This window comes from Nyctibius grandis, chromosome 10, assembly GCF_013368605.1.
Source record: "Nyctibius grandis isolate bNycGra1 chromosome 10, bNycGra1.pri, whole genome shotgun sequence".
In the NCBI taxonomy this organism is placed as follows: domain Eukaryota; kingdom Metazoa; phylum Chordata; class Aves; order Nyctibiiformes; family Nyctibiidae; genus Nyctibius; species Nyctibius grandis.
Genome location: NC_090667.1, coordinates 9,215,912 through 9,226,978, shown reverse-complemented (window position 1 = coordinate 9,226,978; position 11,067 = coordinate 9,215,912). Strand labels below are relative to the sequence as shown.

Below are 11,067 nucleotides of genomic sequence, written 5' to 3'. Positions count from 1 at the left end.
TTGGAGGACTGCTAGCAATTGCTACTGCAGCCGGTTTCTGCACCTCACCCACCACTTAGCTGCTGCTTGTAGGTAATTACGTCAGCTGTCGCTTGTAGAGGATCCTTTGAGATTCTTCGGCCTCTGGAAATCTCAGCTGATGAAAGGAAGGGCTCAGAGACATAGCGTTAATTTATTATTCATTAACAGCGAAGCACTGTCAGTGTGGCGTGCTGTACAGGCAGCAGTCTCACAGTCAAATAGTTAATGATCTTAAGTGACGATGTGTCACCTTCCAGAGACTGGAGAGCACAGCGCTCTGAAGGAAGACGATTTATTTCCAAAAGACATTAGTCACTGTAACCATTTAGTGCTAAGTCCCTTCCCGGGGCTGGAATGTCCCTCCTGTGAGAGAAGGTCTGTGTGTGGGAAGGCATTTCAGTGTCAGATGCAATTTCTCAGGACCAAGACAAATTGAGTGTCTGGGAGGTAGCGCCGGGGTGTGTGTGGCTCAGGGTCTTCCTTCATGCTCCTTTTTGTCCCCCGCCACCGAGTGAGGGAGTCGAGGGTAAGAGAACACCAGCTCCAGGACTTGTTTTCTTTCCTGGGGAGCAGCAGGGAGGGTGAGGATGGCTTGGGGACAAGCAGAGCTCCCGATTGCGCTCAAGATCTCAGTGGTCCTCAGAGGGCATCTTCCAGGGGCCATGTCCACTAAACGGAGAAATCCACCAGGCAATTGAGGGGAAACTGTGAGTAGAAATAAACGAGGACAAATCCTCCACCCTGATGCAGAGTTACGCAGTCTTGCTCATGAGTAACCGAGCGCAGAGCAGGACCCCAGCAGCACCCCTGGCCCCCTGCCCCCGGGGGGCAGCTCCTTAGGATGGAGAGGAAGACAGTCCTCTTTTATGGGCATCTCGTTGGAAATAATTTTTTTGTTGCTGCTCAATAAAATCCTGCCACAACAACACAAAATCCTCTCACCATTACTAATCTAACTCTCCCTCCAGGAAATTCAAGGCAGGAAACATTGTCTGCCTGCCGAGATATTTTATGGTACAATTCTTCAAGCAGTACCTCGGCACTTTATGTCATTATCTGATGTTTGTGAATTTAGGAAATGCCATTCAATTACCCCACAACCTGATTAACACATTGCATGTACTTATTTTTTTCTGCTCTATTTTATATCAATGCTTCTGGTTTAGTTTATTGTTCTACTTGTTGCTGGCCAAAACATACCTCAGGCCAGTCTAGACCTTTCTGTTAATGCAGTTTCTCTCTGCGGCTTCGTTCAGGATAAACGGTTTGTTACCACGTTCTTTCTTGATGCGGATAAAAATAAAATGATGTTTTAAAAGAAAAGTACTTGGAGACGTCGGTTTTGGGGGCTGGCTGTGTCAGAGCTACTGCAGCGAGGCAGAGCTGAGATTCGCTGAGGGATGGGGATGCGTGGGGCCAGATCCTCAGCCTTTTGCGGCTCCCAGACAGTCAAATTATTCCAGACGCTCTTGCCTGTGATATCATCTATGCTTAAAAGACTGCAAATATGCAGGCAGCAATCAGATAGCTGAACTACAAGGAGAAATATTAGATGAGTGAGGCTTAGGGCAGGGGCTTTGCTTGCTGTAAATTGAATTCATGCTTTCATAGAAGATCCAGTTCTGCCCCCGTGTGCAGAGGTCTGGGAACAGCAGCCTGTTTTGGGAGCTCTTGCAGTGTGCCATATCGCTAGTCAATGGCAAAGAAATGCATTTTGCATTTTTCTCTACAGCAGCATAGACTGGAGCATAGTAACGCTTTATGCTTGGTTACAGTGTGGTGTGTGACAGCGGGATACGGGAGCAAGGACAACGATACTGCTGCTGGAATAACAACACGTGGTCTTGCACGCACACATTCACCTTTTTTTTTTCTCCCAAAATTAAAAAGTATAATTTCTCTTTGTAGCCAGATGAAGCCTGTGACACATTTTAAACTAAAGCAGGGAACATAAATGAAGAATTTTTTAGGTCGTGGTAGATTATGGACTTGCTTGAGATAGGAATTCTCAAGACCAGAGGGAAAGATTCCCAGGAAAATATCACTGCTATGGGAAGCAATAATGCTGGATTAGAAACTGGTTAGAATTTCCAGTTATTGGAAATTTACCTTAATTTAAGAGGATCCATCAGATGACTGTCAATGTTTATCCCATTCATGTGGCCACAGCCTTCTTGAATGTTTGCCCTCTAAGAACTTGAAATAGCAGGAAGAGTTTTATTTAAACTTTTCTGTGGATCTCACATCTGTAGAAAGGTTAAAATAATCCTATGCCCAAAGCCATTTTACTGAGCCCACCATCACGATACTCTTGAATATCACAGAGGGGGTTTGGCAGGTGAATCCACTTTGCCCTTCCCATTTACAACATGTGAATGACATTTCCCAAAGCTCACTCTTCTGAATGCATAGAGACCCTTGTTTTTGACTGCTCCTAACACCTGTTTTCAACCCATCTGCTGCCCCGCAATTACTTCTGTCCCATTCCCTCTGTTTCTTATTAATGGAGCTCCTTGTGCAATCCCACAGCCCTCACTGCCCTGCCCTCACTGCTACCAATTACCTCCCATCCTTTCTCATAGACCCTATAGCAAGACTCTTTCCTCGCTTCTCTTTTTCTCCCTACTGCCCTGTGAAGAGACAGGGGTTACTGGAGGAAAAGAACTGCTTTTGGAGCAGTCCTGGCTGGCTACCCAGACCCTCAGAAGCAGCATGTGGATCAGAGGGGGATCTCCCCAGCGGATCTAATTAATCAAAAGGCAGGTGTTGGCCAAACATGAAAAAGATGCAGCTCCCTAGCAGACACCTTGCCATGCACAACAGCTCCTGAGCGATCAGCGTGATTTCAGCCTGGCAGGAGAGGCAACTGGAGAAGCAGCACAGTTTCTGGTAACTGGGGATCTCAAATTTGGAGGTGGATATGGAGGAACTGGGGTTACAGGGCTGAAGAGGAGATGGAGTACATTCCTGTAGCCTCACTAACCACCGCAGAGCCAGCAAGTGCCATCTCTGCTGGCGGCTGGCCCAAGTTCTGAGGAAGGCTTGCTTTCAGGCTTTGGCATTTTTGCCTCTGGAGAATAATCAGTATTAATGCTTCTGTGATTCTGCTTCCCTTCGAAACACGCTCACAATCAGTTTAGGGAATCTGAAAGTCAAGTCACTCAGGATGCTAAGAATACAACAGAAACAGCTTTCAAAGGAACCCTTCAACTTCTGATATTTGTGAATGAGATCTAAATAGCATTACTCATTTATTTTTCAGGAAAATGATTTCATTGATATGAACAGGCCAAATCCCGCAAGCTCTATTCTGTGACTACAGTTCCCTTACACTTTCAGCTACATTTTATGATTTATCTGCCCATGCCAAGACTTGAACGTCTCCCAGGATAATAAGAAAAACAATTCTGATTTTCTGTTTAAAACTCAGGCTGCCTTTAAGCCACATGTATGAATCAAGCTTCTTCTAAAGCACAGATATGTTCCATCCCTCACTTCCTTCTGTGACTACCTTAAATCAAAAATGTATTATTTTATGCAATATTCCTTATTTGTTTTTCCATACCCTTGTGATAAAGTTGAACCACTTATCAGAGCATAGCACATTATTCTTCACTTATCTTCCCTAAAACACGACTTTCAGCTGACACTCTAAATTTAATGCCATATAATAGAGGGGGAAAGGGGGAGCGTAAGGACTCACCTTCTGTTTTCAGCTGCTGCAAAATTTTCATGAACGTCTTTAGTACAAAGAAGCCCATTTCACCTGCACAGAACGCCACTCGCTTGCCATTAAGAGGAAACATTATCTCACTCCAGATTTAAGGCTACTTGTTCTCATCATTTCTTAATCAGACTCATGTCCATTGCCAACAGATGAATAACTCTTGCTTCTACATGGAAACATCTTATGAACTTCTGAAGTTCTAGGTAATGCTTTCCTGTTGTGAGGACTATTTCCCTCCTGTTGGTGAGAAATCCAGTGTACCAGGAAACAACAGGAGAGCGTGTGGAGAGATTCCTTGAGCCCTCAGCATCTTTGAAGTACACTGATGCCTGCCAAATCCCAGATTTTATGGCTGTAAAATCTTTCTTAGAGTGTCCCATGCTGCTGTCCCCCCACTCTGGTGTACCATGCAAATCTCCTACAGCCCAAATACCATCTAGTGTATGTAATACGGTGTGCATAAGTTCAAACAGTTTCAACAAATGGGCTTTTTTTGCTTTACCAACTTCCATACGTAATTTCACAACATCTACTATTGAGACAGTGCTCTTGTTTGGAAAGTACAAATCACTCATTGTACAGCAGGGTGCCTTTGTTAACAAGCTGGGTGTAGCTCACATTTTTGTTTCATTCTTCTGGGCATCTCTCTAACAAACAAGTATTCTTTAGAGCTCAACTCAATAATCAATACAGTTTTCTTAGTTTGCAGAGCAAATAATTGCTTTATGGGATGACTTCACAAGGGGAGGGAGATGTATATATGTAGTGCAGAGAGAGAAGGCTGAGAACCATCTACTGAACTCAACAGCGACAGATTTGCAAGTGACAGACTATACAATCATCTCTGCTATGAAGACAACAAGAAGCATTGCCCTTCTTGGGCTTGTGCTTCTCAGCTGCCTTTCTGGTAAGTTGTTTTTGTTACAGTCTATGCCAGTATCTCTAGTCCTCCTGAACCTTTGCCTTTATATATGCATCCTAAAGGAGAGTTCAGCCTTTTGGAGATGTGATGATTTAGTAGTACGTGAGCTCTCTTTTAATGAACTTTATCCTTGTGCAGATAAATGCTATAGGTTGGTAGGATGCATTTTCCTGATTTAAGCTTATGAGCCTTAGTGAGGATAACAGTGCTGCAAAAGGAGAACAGTTTATGTCCTATTTCTTCTTTAGGGAGTCAAAATTTCTGGTTTCATAAATAATTGATTTTTTTAAATCTTAGTATGTAACTTCTTGTTTACTTGGAATAGATAAGCATTTGGGAAAACAATCACTTCACAGTAATGAGAAAGTGTATTTGGTTACTCTGTTGGGAAATTCATGTTTCCAAAGGAATTTTAGCCAAGGATGTTGTACAATTTTTACATTTTATAATGTCTGGTTTTTTTGTAGATATTGTTATTGCTCAACAACGGGTGAGTAATACACCTTCTTTGTCATTTAGTCTTGATTTCTAAGTCTAGATGAATAATTCATACACATGCTGTATCCTAGGGAAGGCTTGAGGAAGAAAAAAAAGGAGAGTGAGGGAGAAAGGAAGAAGGAAAAGTGACCCTAAGTATTATACCACCTCTTTTTCCCCAAATAAGAAAATATCTTTGTCAGAGAAAGATAACTTAGCATATTGATGATAAAAAAGACAGTGATTAATAATGTAAAGGGAGAGTCATCGCAGCACAGAGTGCCAGCAGAAAAATATATACAACTATTGAATAACTGCTTAAGTATCCTCCTTGTCTTGATTACCCAAGGAATGATAATTTTTGCCCACAATTCTTGCCAAAAGTACATAAAGTCTTAATAGGGGAAAAGTGCTTTTGTGTGCTGTAAGAAACATGGTGTATTTTGTTCCTTCTCTTCCTCACCATGGAGGAACGATGGAGAAAAAAAATGACCAACAGTAGTCTCCCAACGCAGCGAAAACATAATTAATGCCAGGACACCCTCCTCTCCACTCAGAGACATTACTAGTCCTCTCTAACAGGCCTTCTGCGGCATGTATGCGTTGAATGGAAGAACGGACCTTGCCTGTCCCCGCAACTACGAACCCGTCTGCGGGACCGACAACGTGACCTACCCCAACGAGTGCTCCCTCTGCAGAGCCATCCTGTGAGTATAAGGTCTCCCGATTACCTACAGTGCCAGTCCAGTCAGCAGGCAAAAGCCTTTAGGGTTGTGACTAATGGAGGGATGGACTAGATTTTTCATAAGTTTCTGTCTTCCCTAATGCCCGCGATCTTCCGTGTCAAAGCTCCTGAATGTGATTAATTACTGGGGCTTTACGAGTGGACAGACTTAATGAGTGAGATGACTACATGGTATCAACAGATTAATCCTTCCTTTCCTTCTCTCTCTCTCCCTCTAGCCGTAACCGAGCCATTGATAAGAAGCATGATGGAAGATGTGTAAAGGTACGGTCTGAGATCAGGTCCTTCTCCTACTGTGCTGAGCAGTGGTGGGTGAAATGTTGGCAGAGAGCTAGACAGAAACCTTGCCTAGGATTAATTCTGTCTTAAAACCACACAATCTCAAACTGTCAGAAATGGAATGAAAATGAAGAATTTCAGATTTGGAAGAATTTCTTTTAAATTTTGCTTGAACAGTTAAAAGCAGTGAGTTTTAAAATATTATCTTGTGTGTAACACCAGACTTAAGAACGGAAATTTTTTATTTCAATAATACTTCAGCGTTATCAAAACACTTCATTTTAGGCTTAGACTTATAGGCTAAGAAATTCCCAGCAGAAGTTTGGATTGTGACTAAATTGTAATTTTCTAACAGAAAACCCGATTCTATCAGAATGTTTACCATAAAGTTTACCAATATATGGAGCTACCGTGAAGTGGAGAAGTATCTCTATTTTTAGTTTAGAGAGAGAAAGTAAAGAAACACTCTGGCTGTGCAATTTAACATAATATGACTTCCATTTCAGTACACTCAGAGTAATTGCAGAAACACCGAGGTGAGCGTAAACTCCATTTTCAAGTCGTATTGACATTTCGCAGCAAAAGTTGCTGCAGCATAAAGGCGTTTTAGGCAAAGATTCTTCATGGTGGCATTGGTGGTGAAAATCCCCAAGATGATAGGGATGAAGCCGACCTCAGGACAGGAAAACACAGATACTCCAGGGTCATGCTGTACCCATGTGCAGGATTTCAACTGTTTGTGCTCCTTCAACTCCACCACACTGGGGCTGGAAGCTCCTCTCCCCTTGCAGCTCTGGGGAGAAGGGAGATGTCTTTTGCACCGTGCTTCATGACACAGGACTGATGCAGAGGGGAGCAGAGATTAAGATGTTGTTCTACGACTGTTTCAGCTCGACTGTACTGGCTATCTGAGATCGAGCCGTGGTCGTGCGATCCCCTGCACCCTGGAGTACAAACCCATCTGCGGCACCAACGGGGTTACCTACAGAAACAAGTGCACCTTCTGCAACGCCCTGGCGTAAGTGAAGGGGCTGGGTCACGGGAGGGGTTTCTGGATCAGTAGGTGCTTGTGCTGGTAATTAGAGCGTAACGAGGTAGTTTGACTTGTGAAGCGGCTGTGCTTATTCATTCTCAACTCGCTTTCTTTCCAAAGGAATGGACTGGACTTAAACCTGCGCAATTTTGGAGAATGCTCCCAGGTAAAGCTCCGAAATCTGCACTCTTAACTGCTGTTACCATACATTTTACAACACAAATTCACTGAATCATAACTAAATAATAGAAACGCCTGCACTTTCCTGGTGCATTTGGCCTGGAAATGGGATTTGAGGAAAATATTTAAGTATGCCAGGGTCAAAGGGTATTGAACCAAATCCGTGACTCAGATATGCAGCCCCCCCTCTGACCTGGGAACGTAGCAGGCAGCAGGTGCTGAGACCTTCATTTACGGGGAAAGGGGCTGAGCAAGAGGTGCTGCCTCATCCCTCTTGCAGGAGAGCAGGAGGGTCACATACTACCAGCACTATTAGCAGCGGTGGTTCCTCGGATGGCAGTACTTTCCACAGTGTGGCTTGAGACCATCCGCTTTCTGTACGCTTGCCTCTGCCAGCCTGCTGAACCATAGCAGAGCAGGCAGTGGGAGGGCCAGTCTGGAAGTATCAGCACGGTCATTTTGCTATTTATAATAGTATTTATTAGATTTTTTCCCCCTGCCTTCTCCCCACTTCAGACTGCTTGAGGCAAGCACTTTCTCTGCCTTTGAGTTTGCAGAGTCACTAGAACAACAGAGCCCTGTACCTGAAAAGTACTTTTATGCTTTGCTGTATCATAAACATTAAATAAATATAAAGCATTCATGTAGGAAAATACAGGGAACACAAGCTCTAAAACCTGTTGTTTCTCCATTATTAGCAGATTGACTGCAGCGACAGTCAGCAGAGGGGTAGCAATCTCATATGCACTGCTGACTATAACCCCCTTTGTGGCTCTGATGGCAGAACTTATGGGAACAAGTGCCAGTTCTGCAATGCAGTTTTGTAAGTATGGAGCTCACCGCGTAGCCGTGAAGCCAGAGGAGCTGGAGTACGCATGCATCAGCAGCAGCTGGTGTGGAAGCCCCGGAGCTCCCGTTAGCCCCTCAGTAAATGCATCCCTGCTCCATGTTCGTCTCCCGACACTTACTCCTAGGTTACCCCCCAGGCACTGAAGATCTTAAGCCCGAGTGCGTCTTCTCCTTCCCTTGCAATTAAATCCAGCTCCCCGTTTGCAGGTTCATAGCATTGCTGACTCCCTCCCTGCCAGACCAATTTAAACTGTGACCGTAGGAGGTGTCCAAAATTATGGGGTTTGTCCCAAATCTCTTTCACACGAGAAAGTGTGTAACCTGGGGAGTCAGGAAAGAGGTGAAACATTAAGTGAAGTACTTTATAACTTGGAGAGCATGGAAGCGTTGGCTTATTTGGGTAAAGTTAGACCATAAAACTGAGATCCACGTCCGTAATTTTGGTCTCCTCCTTTCTCTTCAGGCAGAGCCAGGGAACTCTGTTCCTTCAACACCGTGGTGAATGCTGAGCACTCGAGCTGTAACCTTCATGCTGATTTTATCCTTACAAATCCTGCAATCAATCAAACACGCTCTTCCCTGCTCCCTTGACTGTTGCACGTTGGTCTCTGCTTTGATTGATCAATAAATTAAACGCAGCCACTCTCTTTGCCATGGACTGGTTTTTGTTGGTTTTTTTTCCAGGGCAGAGGTAATGGTCTTCAGGCTTTTAGGTACTTATCTGTCAGTCAGGAGAAGTTGTGAAATAAACCACAATAAAGAGCGAAGTGTACCGCCCATCACACATCAGCCCAAGCCCTCACGAGAGTACGTCACTCCACATCAAACCACTGGAAGAGAAACCCAGCTGCTATAAGATACTGCCACTTTCCTAATTCCGGTGTCTTATAGAGTGTAAATAGATTTGACTTTGTAACAGCACCGAGTCTTGGAGGAACTGGTCCTTTTAGGGGCCTTGGCATAGGGGGATGGCCCTGGGGAAGTGTGAAAGAGAGAGGTGGCCGTGGTCAGCCCTACCTGGTCACACCTGGGCAAGGGGCAGGTCTGGCAGTGCAATGTAAAAAGGAGGCTTATGGCAAAGGGAGGAGGCTATCTCATAGGGAAGAAAATTAGGAACTGCTGCTTCCTTGAAGGGTGTGTCCATCGAGCCTGTGTTGATCAGCAGAAAATTGCAGCAAGGTAAGCAAGGCGGTAATGAGCCTAATGAGAACCTGAGGAGAAATTAGATTGGGCTTGGGCTTTCAGCTTCTTAGAGAAGAGATCTGAAAAGTTGTACTTGGGTATTTGAGGCAGAGGTAGAACAGGAGACCCTTCAGGAAAGGGCCTTGGATTTTCTAACTCCAGGAAAGAAGGGCCAGAAGATGTGCTGGTAGCTCCAAGATGCTTTCTATGTTGGGAAAATGGTACGGAGATAACATCTTTGTGGGAGCCTAAAGAGTGCCATCATTTTGGGTGAGTCAAGGAGTTAATACGCAAACAGCACAGGCAAAAAGTCCCAAATGCTCACACACTCCCTTCCTCTTCCTTTCTCCACCTCCCAATCTCTTGTTATGTAGCAAGAATATCTGTGGCTAAGGCTGATATTTAGGACAAAATCTGTGACTTCCAAGCCTTTTCTTTGGGTCTTGTTTCCTGAAGTAGATAATTTATTGACCAGGAATTTTGTAGGTGCTTCCCACCAGAAGATAAGAGGCTTGTCCATCCCCTCGTACTGGCACAGAGCAATGCTCTGTCCTAGGAAGAGGGAAGGAATTTATTTTCAGGGTTTTTTTCTGTTAGTGCAAGCAATATAAATCACATCATGCCTTTGTGCCTGCTCTTAAGAAAAGACAAACTGGAGAGCCATGAGAGTCCTCACTGCTTACCTGCCTCTGTGTGTGTGAAAAATAGGAACAGTCTAAGCAGCTAATGGATGTGAACAGAGACCTGTCAGCACAGGACAGAGCTCTGCTATAATTTCTTTTTGGCCAAGAGTTTTATAGGGTGGCCACAGACTAGTGGAGTTTTGGCCATAGCAGGAAATTGTCTTCAACTGCAAGATCCTATGGTGAGCCTCCTCTGCAGTGGTAGTTTCTGCCTGAGGAGCCCAGATACTTGCTTAGGAGCTCAGAAGGCTTTGGAGAAGCCCAAAGAAGAGCTGCTCCCCTGCAGGGAAAGGGAGGGCAAATGGCAAGTACTGGGTTTATGGCTGTATCCTAGATGCCTTATGAGCCTCTAAGCAAGAACTCTTTAGAAGATGGAAAGATTTGTATCATATAAGACTAATATTCGCCCAGCACAGGTAAGTACTCTGCTTGACACCAGCAAGACTCTGCCCAACTACACCCCTTAGACTGCAAAGGAAGGTCCAGGTGCCCTTCTTCTATCCCTGATTTTCAGAGAAGTCAGAGGGACAGAAGAATTCCCTCACCTATGCCAGCAAGTGGCCTGTTTCAGATGTTGTAAAGAAGTGGAAAGAGGTAATAATGATAATCACCTGGTTGGTAATTTAGTCTCTTGCTCTCCCCAGTTCAGAAGGGATTGGTCCCTGCGGTACGTTTACTAAGGCTTTAGCCAGTCAGTTATGCTGCAGCAACCGAAACGTTTGGGGAGATAAAGGATGTGAGGCATTAAGGCTGTGGTCGTGAGCAGTGACGTATGAAACTAGAAAAGGCAAACAAGTAGTGCTGCAAGTGGCAGAACTAAGTGTGATTCTGAACGGCGCTGTGGCTGACTGACTTGATAACTGAATTATATGAGAGGCTGTGTCGTGAGCTCACCCTTAATAGAAATCTGAGAATTCACCTGTCAGTCACAGTTTCTCTGCTGTGAGGATTTTAAGATGTCTAGAAAGC

At 44.4% G+C, this 11,067-nt stretch overlaps 1 pseudogene; it reads left to right on the top strand.

The window, feature by feature from the left end:
- Positions 1-4,478: 4,478 nt before the first annotated feature.
- LOC137668057 (ovomucoid-like) lies at positions 4,479-8,742 on the top strand (annotated as a pseudogene).
- The last annotated feature ends 2,325 nt before the right edge of the window (positions 8,743-11,067 follow it).